Source organism: Castanea sativa, chromosome 9 (genome assembly GCF_040712315.1).
Source record: "Castanea sativa cultivar Marrone di Chiusa Pesio chromosome 9, ASM4071231v1".
Lineage (NCBI taxonomy): Eukaryota > Viridiplantae > Streptophyta > Magnoliopsida > Fagales > Fagaceae > Castanea > Castanea sativa.
Genome location: NC_134021.1, coordinates 11269110 through 11278886, shown reverse-complemented (window position 1 = coordinate 11278886; position 9777 = coordinate 11269110).

Genomic DNA, 9777 nt, shown 5'->3' with positions numbered 1-9777 from the left:
TGAAGGATTTTATTGAACAATTTCGATGGTGTTATCTACATTTATCATTGGCTAGTGTGCACTCTTATTTTCAGAAAAGCCACTCTAAACCCCATTTATTCTTAGAAATCCTTTCTTGTCTACCCTATATGACAACAAACACTTTATTACTATTAAACACAAAACCCTACTTCATAAGATCATCAACTCAACACCAATCCTTCAATGGTCAATAAGGAGAATCAAAGCACAATTCCCTCTTAGGTAGCAAGATGAAAATTTGTCACACCTCCAACCCAACAAATAAGCCAAGCATGTGACAATAACTGCACATTTATAAAATTATCACTTTGCAAACATGCAAGACCTTCTTATAGGATAGTAACTATCCTCAAAGAATATTACATCAAATAAAATCCAAAATTATCTTCAATAACTCAATTGCCAAAAATCTCCATAGTCTTAATGAAACAAAAATCCAAACCTCAAGTGCATAAAATACTAACCAAAATTTTTTTTTTCTAAATACTACAAGTCCAATCTTATTCCGAAATTCCTATGTACCTCTCATGCGCATGAATAATCTAAAATTGAAAGGGAAAATGGGGTAAGCTTGACCCATTTCTTGCACTACAGGTTGAGATTAGTGTGTTTACCTAATAATTGAAGGTCAATTGGCTTACGACTTACGAGCCTAATTAATGTATAGGCCTAAATGTTATTTGAATTTCTTGTCTTGTGCTACAAAACCAAAATGCCACTGCCAGATGTTTCAATATTAGTACCAAAAAAGTTAATCAAAATGCTGTGTATTATTCTCAAACCAGTGATGCTATTTTCAGTTTGGTAGTTGGTACATTTCTTTGTAGGGGATTTTTCCAGTTTTATCTCGGATTTGTTTAAGTAACATCTGGGTGGGCTTTTATATGGACTGGACCTTATATAGTATCTATGCTACTAAGTACTAGTAGTTTATAAATCTTTAAGAGGCCCAACCCATCCAATGATATGTCTAGGTCTTTAGTCTCCACCGAAGGTACCTTGGCCCAAATTCTGTGCGAAAATAAATGAATATTAAAATCCACAATCTTATCTTCCACCTCTTATTTAGACTTACACACATATCATGTAGAGTAAGGTGCTACTATAATCACGTTCAAATAGAAAAGCCACATGAGCTGCCCTCTTCTACCCATTTTTCTATAACCAAAAAAAAAAAAAAAATTACTCATATCATATGGATCACCCTATTTGAAATATAATAGAGAGGAACACATTCTAAGGACAAAAAAGTAAAGGACAAAGAATTGGGTTCTAACTAAAATATGAGTAAAAGACTTTTTTTTCCCAAAAAAAAAAAAAGAAAGATTTTTCCTGTGGTCAACAAATGTTATCCTTTTCAAGGAGCTAGACTTTTAAAATTCTTCTCTTTATAGTTTTATTTACATGTTCTCATCAATATACCTCATAAATTCTTGCTGATCTATATATCAAACATTACCTTTTGGGGAGGGCACCTGAGATATCTGCCTAAGAAAGTTATCCAACATATCAGCATTGATTTTGTTCTAGTTTGAAAAAATTGAAAATCCAAGTCAATTAGTGGCATGTTGGAGCTTACATTGAAATTTCCAAAAAAGGGCCACTTTGCATTATAATCATACATTATCACTAAACATTTGAAATCTCTTCAGCTACCCAAGGAGGACTAGGGAAATAGGGGGAGGAAAAATTCAAAAAAATTATTCAATGCGAAATGTTTGAGAAAATAGCAGGTGTGTCTGATTCATAATTAGATTGAGACCAAATTATGAGACACACATCATCATCATTTTCAATTTGCTTTCCTCTCTTCAAAGTTAGGCCAATATTAAGACAGGTTGGTTTGGTTATTCAAAATGTCGGCGAAGATGGTTTTGTTTTGTCTATGAAGTCACTCTGAAAGTGCTATTTCGTGGAAAAAAAATCACAGCTAAATTGTGACCAAGAAACATCACCTCCTATCTTTAACAAAATGTGGACATTTCTCTCTATCTCAATTTCTCAATTCCGTACAATTCCTAGCTGATTTTTTGCATTTGGCATGATTTTTTCATGTAGATTGATGATAACATTATTGTGTCTTCAGGTTTCTGCCAAACATTTGGTCACATATGTTGGACTTAGCTCATTTTAGTTGGGTTGTCTAATTCATTCCCCACCACTTGTAAAGGGGAATGGGAACTTATCTGAGAAAATATTTCGTAAAAAGCTGCTTCTTTTTTTCAAACTTTTTTTTTTTTCAATGTTTGTTATGATGAAAACTTTTTTTGTGGTAAAAAAAAAAAGGTAAATAGAGCGAAAGAATATATTTAGCTTCTTAAGAGCGGAAAATTTATTTTAGAATGTCACATATTTAACAATTTGTCATAAAAAAAAAAATAAAAAAGATAATGATGAATTCTATGTTGGTGGTGACTTTAACCACACCAATGCCTCTAGTGTGAGAACAGTACCTCACAAAACTAATGATTCAAGTGTGTATGGAAGATTTTATTTTTATGAATGTTTTTTTTAACGGTTTGTAAAAATGTAGTTTTATCCACACAAAAAAGGAGGTTTTTAAAAAATTGTACATAACTCTTCAGTGAATAGAAATTAAAGTTAAAACAAACAGAATTGTGATTGGTTCTAGATTACTGTCATGCAAATTGTCCTAAAAAAAATGTAATAGGGTTATATTTATCAATGGACACATTTATTAGTTTGGTATTGTTCTAAAATGAAATTAGCTATGCTCTATTAATTTGGTATTTTCATTTTTCACCTCTCCAATGTAAGCTACATATAGTACCAAACGGATTAGAAATGGCCTTTCTTGTAGGCTTGATGGTTGTCTTATCTGGAGTCATGACATGCTTAAAGCCATACAAAAAGTCAGGTGTTAATGGGATACGAGCTCGTACAGAGAAGGAGAGAGAAGGCCTAACTTTAAATATTGCTTAAGTTTTAGAAATATAAATTACTCATTTCACTTTTTGTGTTCAGCTTCATATTCTATCAGTTATAATTTTTTATATAATTAATTTTTTTTTATGATAAGTTGTTGTGGGGGGCAAAAAGATCCTGATGGGAACGTGAGCCTTGTGGGCCGTGTTAAGGAAGGCCGACCTGATCCTGGGTTTAGAAATTGTTAGTACTATGGGTCGGCCCATACGCCGAGGATCCGAGGATCCAGAGACCTTATCCTCGGATGAATGTTGAAGAACTCGGGATTTCCTAGTAAAGATTAGGGGATGACATGGTTAAGGCCAATGGTTAAAAGGGGTGAACCCTAGAACGTCCCGTAAGCTGTTGAAGAAATGTCAAAGATAAAGGCTGCTACTACCTCCACATTAAAGACCCCGCACCTACCACCGCCGCATTTATGGGGAAGTGACACCCGAACAAAGAGAAACTTCGGTTACTATTCAAAGGCACTGAGAAAAGAAATATCTAGGCTAAGGGGAAGGTGAGGCAACACGTGTACAAAGCATTCAAAAGAGTAGTATATAAAGAGCAATTTAAGGCAGAAAGGGGGAGGACTTTTTGTAACCTAAAAAGAAAGAAAAGACTAAGAAAGGGATATAATATAAGAACAATTTCTCGCTTATGTCGAGGCTAATTTGCAATATTCCTTATTGTTTCCAAGTATTCGAAATCCTTAGTTTGTCATTTAATCCCCACATACTTCTAACCCGGGTTTCAAGCCCACACTCTACAAATTCATATTGTTTAAGGCTGGCGTAAGAATGCTTGCCAGTGCAATTGCACTTACAGTTGTAATTGATAAAAAAAATAAAGTAAACCACAAAAAGTTTGACAAGATGAGTATATATATTATATATAAATTCATAACCTATTACTTTTAAAAAAAAAATTATATTTCCATATATTTATAAAACTTTTTATTTTAAAATTAATCTAATCCAACTCACAAGTCTTAAATTATTATTATTTTGATTAAAATACACATTAATTCTTTTAATGCAAAAAAATGCCAAAATTGAAATAAGCCGGGGCAATGGCTTTAATCCTTCGGCTAAGCACACTACTCAAAAAAATTTATTTCCAACCTTTTATTACGTTTTTCCCTTACCACCCATATATTACTTTCTTTTTATTTATTTTTTCTCTCTTGCTTTTTTTTATTCACACACGTTTTTTGTTCCTCGATTTCTACACTACCCAGTTTTGAATTTCAATATACCTTCATATTCATCTATACTTTTATGGGTTTATCACAATATCACTTCTCTGCGTCTTCTATCAGTACTAATGCCTTTTTTTCCAGTTCTCACTCTCAAATTTCTCACTACAATTTTTTTTTTTGGGTTAGTTGTAAAGGTACGTTTGTTCATTTCTTTTTTTTTTCTTTTTTTTTTTCATTTTAAAGGTTTTTAGGTGTACAGAATGCAGAGTTGTTTATTTTTTAAGAATTTTTTTTATGAGTACAAACTTCATGCCTTAGAACGCATGCTTTAGACATTAGACAAAGCAACAAATCCGACCCCCCTCTTCTTTTCTCTTCCTTTTTGGTCTTACCCCAAAAAATGAAATGTCCTATAACGCATGCGGCAATAACATTGCTGTGAAGGGCAAGTCAATTGAGTCCCTTTTACAAACTAAAGGGCCATCTTTGCCCATCCTTAAGCAAATGGAGTGTGATGTGATGACCACCTCAAAGGGACCATATTATTTAGTCCTTATGTTCAGTACAAACCCCTACAATATTGGTCCAACACCTATCTACTAAGACCCTACATTACATTACAATACAATACAAAATTCTCACACACCATCATATGCCACGTGTCAAAAACCCAATTGCATCACCATCTTAATTAGTTCTTTGTTGTTTGATTGATCCTCTTTCTTTTTTGCACTTTGCATTTGCTCACCAACAAAAGGAAGCATGCACCCAATAGTCAAGATTGGACAAAAAATTTATAAAGATGGGCTTCAATTCAAGGTCATGCATGGATCTTCTGGCCCCACTTCCCAAAAGAAAAAATTGATATTGTGGGGTCCAAATGGTAAAGCCCTCGCATGCCTTCTGATGATGGATGGGAAATTGATTTCATCAGCCATTTAGGGCCAAGCCAGTCAGACAGAAAAAAGAGGAGACGTGGCCTCTTCTATATATATTTAGATTCAACATTTCTTTATTCATAGTTTAAAGTTTTAAAGTCCATGAAACTTATAAGCCTGTGGCTGTAAAGTGAGGTGGGTTGCTTTTGCTCCTGATAGAGTACATGCCTTGGGAAATTGGTATTTTGTTTTCTTTTCTAATGAAAATTCTTTTCTTTTTTTTTTGGTACTCTTGGAAGTTAGCCAGTTAGTCTATAGCTGCATTTGGAGTGAATCCAGTGCCAGATACTTGCCTGTTTGAATTACTGAATATAGTGTAGGCCACCTAAAGAGAGAGAAAGAGATGTGTGAGGAAACTTGGCATTAGAGTTCCTGAAATTATTAAATTCTATGGTTTGCACTTGCAGACCAATTAACTATTTCTTGGACAAATTCATTCTTTGTCTGATATGTCAGATATTTTGCTGAGTTCTGGTCCATAGTGAAATATTTAAATCAAGGTTGATGGAAAATTTATATGCACTTGTCCATATTTCCCTTCACCTAAAAAGCCAAGGTTTCCACCAAGTGGGAAAATGGATGACTAAAGAAACTGGTATTTGATTTACATGTCATTTCAATTTAAGAGTCAATCCAGGCTATGGCCTGCACCAAATTCTACCAACTCTTCTTTTGTTTATTTCTCGGTAAATATATATTTATATATTACAGCTATATATGTTCATGAGGATTATTATTGCTACACGTATGTTGTTGATGAAGTTCACCATATCCTGAGGGCAGTAGAGTAAAGTGTGTGGTTTTTACTGAAATATCCTGTATATATCACCACCCATGGCATCCAAAGATTTAACCTTTGTACCATGTAAATTGAATAGACATCCAGTGTGCGTTAAAAATATTGATGATCTCTTCAGGACCACATTTTCAGATCTAACCACAGACTGAGAGGAATATGAGCTGCAACTTTGGTGAAAATACATTAACCTGTACTTTAAAATATAAAAACATATGTATATAAAGCTATACCTGGGATTCTTTTTACTGTTCTTTCATCTTTTACTGAATTTTCATTGTACAACCTGGCTTTTGTTGCTGTAACTCATAATTAGTTTCATAAGCATATTGTATTTGGTTTTGTTTTATTCCTTAGTTTATTAATTGTTTTTACAAAGGGTAACACTTTTGCACACTAGTTATTACACTGTTCATGGCATGTGTGCGTGGAAACTGTGTGACATATATGCTAAATCGTAGGCTTGTAGCATATCCATTTTCTTTATGGATAATGCGAAAATAACAATTGAACCAAGACCAAGAGATTGTCTAAGCTTTGCTAATTTCTCCACTCCTTCCTTATTTAATATCCAAGTATCCCTATTTAATTAAGTCAGGGTCTCCTGCGTACAAATTTTTGGATTCTTACGCTCTGTTTGTTTCAACAATGATATTTTCTAAAAAATTGGTCATTTTTCAAGAAGCATTTTCTATAAAACTATTTCATTTTTCAAGATTTAGTAGCAACTTTAAATGAGTTGAAAAATAAACTTCTAACTTTTCTTATTTAGTTTGCTGTGAGATAGAGTTGTTTTATAAAAAAATTAATAGAAAACAATCTCTAAAAATAAGACATATTTTTTATATTGACCAAAAATAGTTTTCATTTTACTCATCTTTTTTTATACTACTAAACATTAAAAAATAAGAAAAACTATCTTTACACTAAATTTTTCATTGAAATAATTTTTCATTGAAATAAACTGAGGAAGAGAAAATGAAAACTGAAAAGTTGCCGAAGAATATCAACCCACTCTTAAGTCTAAGATAGCGGCTCCATAAATTTGTACGCGTGAAATGAGTGCAAATAGAAATAGTACATGATCCAATTCAAGACGTAATCACAGTGCAAAGGACTAAGGTTCTCATTACTTTACAGCTTTGGAAACATATAAGTATCTAGGTAGAAAGATTTTCAATTTCTTTGTATCAAGTTGATTTTTCATCTTCTCCACACAAAAAAAAGATTTTGCATCATTTTGTTAGAAATACTGAAATACGTCAAAGATATCAGTAGATACTGATTCATTGCTCTAATACCATGTTAAATATAAGAATTGATATACCATGTTGAATATGCTAAAATGGATACGGAAGTGAAAGTATAAAATATAGAATACAAAAACATGAAGGTTGCCCATATTATAGTTCATTGTAATACAAGATTTTTACTACACTCTCATGCATTAAAGGTACTGCACTTTAATCACACACCCTTAGTGCAATGGTCACTCCATAAGTATAAATACTTGTGGGGTGTGAAGGGCTCAAGTTCTAGAAAGAAACTTCACACACATATACACAGATTATTCTAAAGTAGAATTTTTATTTTATATATATATATATATATAAAGCTTTTTAGGGTTTCCTTCGTGAATGTAAGCGATTAGGGTTTTCTCTATGGACATAACTCTTTAGGGTTTCCTCTGTGAACTACGTAACTTTTGTATTTTTGTTTTCTATTATTTATTATTTATCTATTCTAATGTATTCAACACGATATATCAATTCTTATATTTAACACATTTAAATCTATTTCATTAGGGTAGGGATTTCCGTACAATGCTCAAATACACTAGACTAAGTGTGTGTATTGGCAAAAATTATTTTTGCCAACTTATTTTACTATTCAGTTTATTTTTCTACTATTTATGGGTCTTATTGCACTTTTGGTACTAATTATGGGTCTCACTGTACTATTTCAGTTAACTTTTACCTTTATCTACAGTACTTTTAGCAAAAAATTTTAGTTTCAACAAAATAAGTGGATCACAAACCAACCCTAAATACAAGAATCCGTGTGATTATTTTAGAATATGATGCAAGTTAAAACCTATTCCACTAGGGATGTCATGCAAAATTATAATAATAAAATCAAAGAATGTTTATATGTATATGAGCATATGTTCATTAAAAAAAATCCAGAAGATATCAACTATAACTTAATTCAAAATGTATTATTCTTCAAACAGCTTCTTTCTTTTTCTTTTTTTTTTTCTTTTTTTTTGGGTCCTCCTGTAATGTATTTCTAATAGCATCAATATGCAAGATGCGTATCTACCTTTAGATTTTGGTACATTGTCCTTGGCCTCTAGGTACATGTTTGGACAGTATTACTGCTACAATGAACTGATTAGTGATATATATATATATATATATATATATATATATAAAGAACTGATTATTGATATATCTACAGTCTGAAGCAGCTTTTTTCATATATTAATCAGTAGCTTAAACTAATATTTAAGCTAATCCAATCATTGCCTCACAAAGCTTACCCTATATACAATTAATTCCACGTTCTCTCAAAATATGTTTCGGTATAAAAAAAATTAACAATAATTGATATGATATGTTATAGTAATTTATTGCTAATAAAAGTAGTGTGGTTGTTCTAAAATCTAACCAATATCACAACTTTTTTTAGTTCTCAAAATAACCCCAACTTATCAAATCAACAATATAATAGGGAAAAAAAAAAGATTGAATCTTTGGAGTTACTTTATTTGAAATTGTTTTTTTAGTGCAGACATGCATAATTTGATGAGAAAGAGACTCATGGACTTTAGTGAGGAAGTCTCACGGATTGGTCTTACAAGTTAGAACAAGTTATAAGCCAGGTGGGCAGGGATTTTCTGGGGAATTGATGAATTCCATAAATGGAAATACCCATTATAAAATACTCTTTTTTTTCTATGACAATATTACACCTCCACATTGATCGGTCTCTACTTTCCGCAAAAACCTCATGGGCCTGTCTTGGTCATCGTCATCAATCTCTGAATACACTACAAGATTTTCCAGATCACACAAACTCTCCACGAATTACATGACAGATTCCTCACCCAACCTGTGGATTTCTTAATGGTCAAGGATTCCTGCACTTGGCCAAGCAAGTAGCTACATGTATATATGTTTAAGAAATTAAAAATTATTTAAATATTTTAAGTTTGGGCATTCATATCTATATCATATATGTGGAATAGTCTCATCATTGCAGTTTTTTTTTTTCCCTTTTTAAAAGGATAATAGGTAAAACCTGTCTATTCATTACATTGATTATGTCCACTAACGATAATGTTTGGTAGCAATATTTGGACCGACCTATTGAAGATGACCGTGATTTGTCAATTTCGGAGACGAATTGCATGGTACAGAGATTATTATAGAGATGACTCTAAGATGACACAAACATGTTGTTTGTATTAGAGAATGAAAGTATATATAGCACAGCCCCAGCAACCTCAATTATATATATGATTCCAACATGTACTTAAAATTTACAACTACCAGTCCAAACTTTTGTAGGCATGAAAAGTAGGGTGTGTCTGAATCTATCTGGATAATTGAGGTGGATTTTGTCTGAAACTCATAGAAAAGACATAATCTAACAAAATAAAATATACAATGATATATGATACAAAATATTAGGCATGAGAGTGAGAGACACACAGAGACAGAGAGTGAGACCCCAAGTGAATATTTGTGATTGAGAGAGAGAGAGATGTGAGTGTAAGGTGAGGATTTGAACACGACTGTCCCAAAGGATCTTCAGTGTTGTTCAATTGGACAAATCTTATCTAATCTCTTTGTATATTGGAAAGGGAAGGGATCTGTGGATTAAATTTC